This window comes from Urtica dioica, chromosome 2, assembly GCF_054948205.1.
Source record: "Urtica dioica subsp. dioica isolate 48M chromosome 2, U.dioica_male_clone48M_v1_H2, whole genome shotgun sequence".
Taxonomy (NCBI): Eukaryota; Viridiplantae; Streptophyta; class Magnoliopsida; order Rosales; family Urticaceae; genus Urtica; species Urtica dioica.
In genome coordinates, this window is record NC_142757.1 from 55,693,138 (window position 1) to 55,703,882 (window position 10,745).

Genomic DNA, 10,745 nt, shown 5'->3' on the forward strand with positions numbered 1-10,745 from the left:
ATATTTTGCATCAATTATTTTATAACAAAATTAGTCAGTTTGTCACTTCTTGTTTGGATGTCGTTTTTCTTAATAGTTTGAAATGTCATTTTCACGTACGTCTTTTTTATTTGTCGTTTTTGTTGAATGTCGTTTATTTATCATTCGTCGTTTATTTATAGAATGTCGTTTTCACATAAGTCAGTCATTTCGTGATTTTTCGCTTGTGTTGATGTCGATTTTCTCATTATTAGTGGTTTATAAATGGAATGTAGTTTTCACATATAATGTAGTTTTCATGCGTCATTTTTTTTGTGATTTGTCGTTTTTTATCAAATGTCGTTTTCACGTAAGTCGTCGTTTTTGTTAAATGTCGTTCTTCACTTGGAATGTCGTTTTCACGTAAGTTGTCATTTTTGTGATTTGAATGTCGTTTTCACGTAAGTTGTCATTTTTGTGATTTGAATGTCGTTTTCTTTGCTTATTGTCGCCAACAAAAGAAGTAATGAAAAACAGAATGTACTAGATTTTAGCACATGCAAGTTCTACATTCTACTAAACAGAAAGTATTAAAGTATAAACGGGAATACCAAAATGCTGTTCATTTAGTATTTTCCAATGTTCTTAATAATAATAATAATAATAACAGCATGGTTTGTTTTTGCCAAGAAAGTGATCTGGGATTTTGTTTTGGTGCTGGTGGTACACGCGGAACACGGTGAGATCAACGTGGAATATCTAATCATATGCTCAAAAGTAAAGTGAAAAAGATTAAATCGACATAGATATTGATTTTATTTATGTCACTATTTGTCTATTTATCACTCACCATTGGCCTTCAAGCACTGCCACGTTTTTTTCCCATTCTATTTCGACAGTATCGACTATCAAAGTTGGTCGGTCCACGCGCTTTGCAACACAAATCATTTTGAAGTGAAAAACACTTAATCTTTTGCTATCTTTGGAGGCAATATAAGACCTTATTTTTAGTTGAGTGGGCATTTTTGGGACCAAAACTACTGGACCATATTGCACTATCTCATATCCTTTGATACAGCCACACATGAAAAAGAAATTTAAAATAATATTAAATACTTGCCAAAAAAAAAATAGAAAGAAAAAAGAGGAATTTTGAGGGAGGCTAAAAATTTAAAATAATATTAAATACTTGCCAAAAATTTAAAAATTGTTTTTGAGAGGAATACACAACACACCCTTAAGGCTTTTATTGGCTCTTCAACGCCAATATCTGTCTGTGTAATCTGTCGTCAACCATGTATTCATATCAACTTAAATACTAGTTATTTAAAATTTATATACATATTGATTTATTTTAATTTTGGAACAAATAGTCCCTAAATTTTGAAAATGTGATGACACTTATGTCTCTCGTGTTCAGATTTCATTAAATTTTATACGAAATCTTAAGTGTGCAACTGATATGGCTTTATTTTTGTAGGATAAAATTGTCAATTCATATGTTTTCACACTCAAATCTTGCTTCTTTTTCCGTCTCTATGAAAGCATCCTAATGATCTTAGCATTCATTTTCATAAATAATAAATCAGAGTATATATATGATTATGCAGTGACAATTTTGCCTTAAGAAATTAAGATTACTGTGTCACACGCATGAAGTGTAGTAAAAAAACATTTTCGAAATTATGAAAGAATACCAGGAGTATCAAGTTTTACAGAACTTATGACCTTCTAATGCAAGGAAAAAAAGAGTCAATTTTATAAATATCCCACTTAGATGTCATATATGCATATAAGGGTACGAACGGTACGGAAATATTAAAAAAAAAAATTGAAGGCGGATATATATTAAAAGTTAATAGCTAGCTGAATATAAGTTTTAACTTCAATTCATAATTATTGCAGTATCGACTTTGACTAAATTTAGAAGTTTACAAAACCGTAAATATTAGTGCTCCATGAATATAAATTCTCCGCAGATTTCAACAAATTATGTACATATACAACGCAGCAATCCCTCCCAAAATTGGGATTATTATTATTATTATTATTTTTTAAGTCTATAACATCTATATTCGGAGACGACTCACTTTGCTCTTCTTTATACAAACTAATTAAAAAAAAAAAAAAAAGCGTGTAAAAATAAATAATATATCATCATCACAACCAATAGTGAGCGTGAATCAAACGACGGCGATGCTCGGCTTGGACTTGATCGGCGGAGGCGATCCTCATCTGGACCTTCTCGAACTCGGTGGGCCCACAGGGAATGGTGATCCGACCCGGATGGTTGAACCCGAAAACCCGCTCGGCCTCTTTCAGAAGCTCGCCGAAGAGAGGGTGGTTGAAATACATCACCGGAACCAAATACCGTTGACTCTCGTGCTCTGACTCTCCCACGTAGACTGCCAGGTGGCCCTTCGGAATCACCGGGTCGTCACGTCCCAGCTGGACGTAACGTGGATCGCCGTTAATTAACGGTTTCAGCTTTCTGTACGCTCTCTTTCTCAGACTGCGAGCCAAGTGGATGACTTTGGTGATGGGGTTTCTTGTTTTGACTACTGATCTAGATCTTCTTCTTCTTCTTCTTAGTCTTTGTCCGGGTCGGGTTGTGACCCATCTGCAGATCTTTGCGAGCTTGGTTTTGACCTTGAAACCTTTTGCTCTTCTCATCTTATCTGTTGAGAGGCTTTTGGAGAGAGTTTCTGTGAAGCTTCGGTGTGTTGAGAGACTTGAGAGTGGTTTGGGTTGGGTGAAATGGAATTGTTGAATGAGAGTGTGTTATATATATATAGTATAGTGTAGAGGCTTTATATTAGAAAATAAAATATCAATAAAATTTGGTTTTTATTCCGAATGTGTTAAAAATTAATTGAGACTAAATTATTATGAAAAAAAAGGAAAGAAAATAATTGCATCCTACTTCAGGCATAATTATAAAGTTATAGTATTTTCAATTAATTTAGTTTTAAAAAAATTGTGTTTTTCTAATTTTAATAAAGCGTATATATATCATATATATTTTTTTAATTTTTTCTTTGATGTATAAAATAACAAGAGCTATATTGTACTTCTCGTGGGTCGAGTTGACACACGTGTGGGGTTTATTAGATGTGCACGAACTTGGTCTTGATAACTGTTTGTATAGTGGACTTCAAAAGTAAAGCAAAACATTCTATGGTGATAAAGCAGATAAGATTACGTGTTGATTCTGGGTTTTGAATAATTTTTTTTTTTTTTTTTTCAACTATTTGGTTCCTTAGAAGATCGAAGCGACACTTATTGCAAGTTCTTATTTTGTTTCTGTCTGAATAAATCAGAGAGTCGGTAATTGTTTTGCTAATATAATTAGCTTCAAGAGCCAGTGATGTCCTAATTAATCGATTATTTGTGTAAAGTGGAGACTCGTCTCCCCAGAATTTAAGCAATTTCATAGAACCAATACCCAGATACAGATATAATATTGGTCTTCATAATTATAGTAAAGCAACTTGATGGCGATAATTATACAGATATAATTAATGTTCGTTCATGTCCATGTCCATGTCCTTAATGTACTTAACTGTACTTGTCATTTAATGGTGATATTATTATTAGTCAAACCCGGAAGGAAAATATTCCAATATAATTCACTCGTGACACATTGACACGTATTATATATATATAATTATATAGTTCGCGGAGCCAAAAATTTGTGGGGTTTATTAGATGTACACGAACTTGGTCTTGATAACTGTAGAAAAAATAAATATTCATAAAAATACCTAGTCTTAAATTTATTTTATCTATGTTATATATGTCGTTAAATTTTTATATGCAAAATCTAAACTTAACTTTTTATAAGAACGAACTCATTGCAGTCAGATACATTTTTTTATAATTTTTTTGATAAAGCTTATCGCTCATGAGTTAAGAAAAAAAAGTTTGTTTATGGTGAGTTGATGATACGGCATCAATTAAGTTGTGATTATCTATAACATAATTTGTCATTATCAATAAATAATAAAATGACCCTAGATTCTAGAAGACACCGTCTCCGATTGAAAAATCTTAAAATAAAGTACCGTACGGTTCCTATAGCTGGCAACTGGATAGTTATTTTTTTTTTAAATTTAGTTAACTCCACTTCCACTGCTTGGAGATGATACATATATTAAGAGAACATATTATAATAATAAAATCATTAATGTAAAAACCCTACGTACGTAATTTGAAGCGCGCGCATTCAATTTGAATTTAATAGGCAATTTGATTCAGGTCTAAGTAAATAAGTAAAAGCAGACTACGCTTTATTTGCTTGTAATTATAAACAAGTACCAAAATGACGAGAAAAGCCGTCAAATTTTCCCGTTTTTCCGCTAAACGAAATTTCTTTTATGTTGTAACTTTTGATAACTTTTTTTTTACCGTCAACAAACTTCCGATCATCATTTTATAAACTATATATATGGAGATTTCCGAGAAAAATCAAAGAAAATTTTAGATAATTTGTAGTCCTTTGCATGAATCACACACTTCAATTAAATACAATATTGGTCAATATATTATCTAACATCCGTTCAGTAATATTAACTAAGCAAGTTCATGAATAGCATCAAAACCCTAAATATAAGCACACCGAAAAAAGGCTGAAACTCACGTCAATAGCCACGCCAGATTAAGGATATATAGAAGTTGATAATGCAAAAAACTTGTCCAACTTGTATATATGTTTAAATTTTGAATTGAGCTTTGTACGAAACCGTATTCATTGGTAGATCGCTTACCCTCTTTTTTTCTTTTCTTTTTAAAAATAAAAAGCGATTCAACCTATACGAATACACTTGAATTTTCTGCTATTATATATCTTCCAATTGTCTTTATATATATATATATATATATATATATTATATATATATATATATATATATATATATATATATATACATATATATATATATAATGCTGTTTTAATTAAAGTATAGAAAAGGCAAAAGGAAGAAATTTCAAAAGCTAGAGCAATAGTGACAGCCATAATAGAAATGGCAAAGGATACGTAGTACTTGTTACTTTTATTTCCCTTTTCCAATTTGTACAATTTTTTGTCATACTCAAGAATTTCCTAATCCAGATGGTTTGATTGGTTTCTGCATAATCGAATGCACCGAAGATGACTATTTTTTCACAGCGACGTGCACTTATTATTATTAAATTAATTAGTTACACGATCACGAGATCACTACAGGAAAATACACCCTCAAAAAGCCAAATCCATGGCTAATTAAATTTAGATTCTTCTGATCATCCTGAATTAAAAAGCCTATAATGTCGGCTTTTACTTCCATATATATAATATGTGTTATAATGTCAGAAAATAGATACAATAATTATCTCGATGATTACACAACATGTATATTCTGATTAGACTTAACAATCTGTTAAATATATATAAAGATCAGATTATTCTTATATTAGATGAATCTCAATACAAGAAACAACTGTTACAAGAGATTCGATATAAATGTGAAAATAACAATGGAGAATTGTGTAGCCTAGGTGGGTGTTTGTGAAAATAAGTGTCCAATCCTCCTCTATTGAGATCTTGTGCTTTTTATAGATGAGGTCAGTCGTGAACATGGATTGATCAGACCTACATCTTGAGCGTTTATCTAATAATTGCTTTGATCGTGTTGTGTAACTACTCGGATAACTGTTTGTAAAATATCTTGATGGTTATCGGTGCTTACGTGACCATTGTAAGCTCTTATTCGACTAATTTTTTTTTTTTTATGTATTATACTGAGAGTTTCTCCATCATTCATGATTTCAACTGGTCAATATTCGGAGCTTGGCTTATACTCTTGCTCGTTCCTCACATTGTTACACCTCGAACTACATCTTGTTTGGTGTTTTGTGGCTATTCGGTGTTATGAAATTCTGATCATAACAATATGTATATGTAGTATAAGAACATTTTTGGGCACCAATAGCATGAATTTCACCACAACAAACTTTTATTTGTTAATGTATGCTGTTATGATTAGTTTATGAAAATACACTTATTTGAAAATCTATATAATAAAAATAAGTATTGGCGACGTTTTATCATACATGATTACAAGTTATTGGTTCATGTCTTCTAAAAGTTTTCAACCGACTGTGCCTGAATATTATTCAGTTTGTAAGGCAAAAATAGTGGTTAAAAATGTTAAATTTTTTTGGCATTTTGTAGTAAAATATGTACATAGCTGTCACTTGGAACAATTTATTTTTTTAGTTATTCTAGATCGTTTGTTCAGGGATATTCAAGTTCAACTACTATATACATAACTTCGATCAAATTGGCCAAATTGGTTAATTTCTGATAAGTGGCATGAACAATTAAATATAATAATAAAGTTATATAGTTCGAAGCATGTGATGGCTCAAATAGCGACAAATTTAGGCAACAACTGTATGTCTTTGAACTACCAGATGATTAAAATTAGGAGGGAAACACATATGATCTTATTGTATTTCGTTTTGGATTTTGTGCGTCTTTTAGCGCTGCATGAACCTGAAACATAGCTGTGATTTAATCTATGCATATAAATGAGGCCACCATATATATATATATGTATATATATATATATATATATATCAGCAGCTCTCACGGCCGAAACTTGATAATAATTAGTATATATATACACAGTATCTTTGTTTGATCAGGCATTGTCGATCAAATTGTATTTTATTGAATCATAACCGTACCTTACGTGGATTATTTATAACTGTGTATCTTGTACTATTCTAAGCTTAAGCTAAAATGATGTATCCTTGGCATTGGATAGTTTCACGTTTTTTTTTTTTTGGTGGTAATTTGCATGCTTTTACCAAGATCTCAAAGTTTTGGACCTCAACCAAATTATTTCAAGATATTTAAAAATATTAGAAAGTCAAAATACGTCAAACGGAGGTTTTCAGTGATTTGTGCGTTGAAACTTGTGCGTCGCGCAAGAACCGCACAGTTTCCTGATTTCTAATTACATGTTTATCATGATTTTTTTTTTTTTTTTTCCTTCGGATCCCATCAAAAAGATAATATAGCTCTGAAATTATATCATAAACAAATAAATACAATATTAGACCTCACAAAACACATATTGTTTTCCTTTTTTTTTTTTTTTTTATCTTTGCATGGTTTTTTATTTGGAGAATTTTGAAGCTTGTTCTTCCTCTTCAACTAATTATTTTCTTCTCTTCTCCTAGCTAGTCTTCTCTTTTTACGTTTTAAAAACTATTTACTACTTATGAAGATTTCATTCAAGAAATCCAAAATCAAATATTAACTTGGATTAACTGGAAATTGAAAGTGTTAATAATTCATCGATCTTCAACAAATTTTGAGCAGCCAATTTAGAATTTAAAAAAAAATAATCCATGTTTTCTCCGCCTGTAATACTTTATTACTAGCTCACCTGCCATAAAAAGACTCAATGAATTGTAAACATAATAGATATCAGAAAAACATTTTTTTTTTAGAATACATCGCATCACGCATATTTAATATAAATGGATGTTGAGTTAGCAACCAACCAAGGATTCTGTCAAATAAATATACTAGACCATGAGAGGTTTTTTTATTTTATTTTTTATGTTTTAGTCCTATAGAGATTACTTCTTTTTTTTTTCTTTTCCCTCAGGTCCTATAGAGATTACTCTTGAAGAAAGAGACGAGATAGTATGTGTCACGGTTCGTACTTCCGTTAATTTACTATTTAGATTCAAAAACCCAAATTGGTTTTGTCTTTTCAAAGTATATGTTATTCCATAACAAAACAAATCAGTAAGTTAAAATTAAAAGCATTCATAAATTGTTTCAAATTACAATTCCAACATGTACACTACGGATTTTAAAATAATAAAAAAAAGTGGATAACCACTTTGGAATTATTTCTAAACTCTATGACATACTCAATACTTTAAGATCAAAATTTAATAAATCAAAACTGATAAAAAATATGACTTTTTTATGTGTTGATATAAAAATATCCTTGATAAAATATTCTCTTATTTTATTTTGTATTTACTTTTGTTATTTATTTAATGATCATAAAAGCACAGTTAGAGATCATTTTCGTTTGGTCAATTTGAAAACTTTAGAGAAAAAAAAAATTACTTTGAAGATTCTGAAAATCTATTTGAAGATTTATTAATATTTTATCTTTTTATTGACAGCATTATCAATAAATTTTTCGGATGTCAATAAATCATCAAAGATTTTGGTCTGTTGAAAATTTATTGACATCCTGACACTTTACCACTTTATTACGTTTGATTTTGTTTTGGGCTGGACTTATTGAATACGACCCAAGCCCAATTAAACTCCAGGGCCGAAGTGTATATTGAGTTTATATATATATATATATATATATATATATATATATATATATATATATATATATATATATTAAAATATAAAAATATCTATGCGTGTGTATATCGTACTCATTGCTGTATGAATCATTGCATATATACCTTTGATTGTCTCGGAGAAAAAATGGTGCAAAATAAAATAATAGTGTTCGTAGTGGATGCGAAAAGGACACAAATTTAGGAGAATTTTGTGAAGAGTGCTTTGCATTATGTTGTGGCTATTATTACTGCCAAAATTACTTGCTCTGCAGCTCACAAAATGTGTCATGATTTTACCATCTATAACTGCCACCAAACTATCTACTAATTCACTGCAATATACCTAACATATATTATTATTATTATTATCAATACATGAGAAAACATGCTATTATTATCATTTTTCTCTTCTCCTTTTTTTTTCACGTGACAATTCTGAATTATTATAGCAAAATGTGTGATTCCATTGACAATTATGCTATCCGCTAATTCAAATATATACACCGCATTTATGCCGAATGATTATTTTGTCTGGTCCGTATAAACCTCGTTTATCCTTCTCTCTTGCCCATTTTTAAATGGATTATTCTCTTTTCTTTTGATGATCAAATAAAGTGTCATTCTTATATATTGAAAACTTAAGCAAGGAAATATTCTGAAACTTCGGAATCTGGTTAATGTTTACTCAGAAAGCACTTCCAAAAGATAAATTGTCGTATCACGTTGAATGTTCAAGATATACTAGTTAGTACATATGTGTACTATGTTTATATTCTCGTATTTAATTAAATTATTTTTTAAATTTTTTAATTTTATATTACATTTTAAAACATTTACAATTAATAAAATTACAACGATATGCGTATATTGTTGCGCATATTTATTTTACCGATATTCATCGGATGAAGAAAGAGACGCGATTTACTACGTCTATTTTACTCTCCACCAAATGGCGGGAGAAGAAACAGATCCGATAAGTCACGTATGTTTTCGTTTCCTCTATATGGTGGGAATTTGTTTTTGCTTTCTCATTTCCGAGCTCTTGGCGCGATTAGTCGGGTTATTTTGTAGACTCTACAAACTAATGCAATAAGTCGCATGTGTTTCTTTTTCGACATGGACCAATAAACATATAGTTATTAGTTTATTGTAACCATATATGGGTATATACATGATTTAGGCGCAAGTATGACCGTGCTTCAACGGATCTCGTAGAAAGCAAACTTACCACTATTGCCATAAATCTATTTATTTTGTTGTGAAAATAAGACAATTATCATTTTCTTTGAAATTACAAGATCCTTGTGAAATTAAAACTTTTAATTTCAATAAAGAATTAGAATAGTAATCCTTTATTTGATAGATGAAATTTTAACATAAATAAAAGAAACCGACAAGCTAAAGATATTGCATAGTTTAATAAACTATTAATTGTGATCTCTCATCATTATCAAGGTACTCATAATTTGTTAGAGGTGTTGAGTCTAATCAATCGTCGAGGTGACGAGCTAAAGACCGGCTCCGAGGTGACGACTAAAAACCTTACGACAATGATTTACGGATCGATCTGCGCTCAGGTCAACGTGGAGTTTGGAAAGAAGGTGGTAAACCACATTCAGACTTGTCTGTTAGCCTTAACGTTTTTCCTATAAATACCCTATGATGTTCTTTGTAGAGCGCAAGAGAGTTGTAAACATATTTTCTCTCGATTTGGATTTTAGTGAAAATTTGCAGCGGCAAAGTGGATTTAGCTTTCATTTGGAAAGTGAACTACTATAAATATGTATGTGTTATTTGTTCTTTGTGTTTATTTTTGTTTTCTGATTAGGTCAGGATTTGGGGATAAATCCTAACATAATTTTCATGTATACAAAAGTATAGATGTATATGGAGCCTTGTAGTTTTTACCTTCCTCTCTCTACGTATAGATCATTAAATTTATTGATCATCATAGATCAATCAGTTCATTTATATACATGTATATATATATATATATATATATATACAATAATTTGTGTTACCTATTATATATTGATGACTATTCACCGACATCATTTTGTATACTCGCAAAATTTGAACTATGGATGGGTTTAGCTAGTATGTAGATTTTTGGATATCAAACACTTGAGAATTCACGCGATTCAATCTTAGGTCAAATCCTAGACCGCACATAGGCTAAATTCTCGTTTTCGTCAAATATATTTTTTTGGATTCAAGAGGACATTGACTATAAAATGGAGGACTCAATATGGCAGGAGCTCCAAACATCATAAGAAAGTCAATGACGGGGTCAATAATGTCATTTTTTACGCCGGGCTCGAGAGGGCTGTAGCTATATACAAATAAATCTAACATGTCACGACCTCTATAAAGCCTCAGGAAAGAGAACACAACCTACGGGATAATCATCGGTA

General features: G+C 30.6%; 1 pseudogene; it reads right to left on the bottom strand.

Annotated features, from left to right (window-relative positions):
• Positions 1 to 2,079: 2,079 nt before the first annotated feature.
• LOC149405912 (auxin-responsive protein SAUR29 pseudogene) lies at positions 2,080 to 2,744 on the bottom strand (annotated as a pseudogene).
• Positions 2,745 to 10,745: the final 8,001 nt, after the last annotated feature.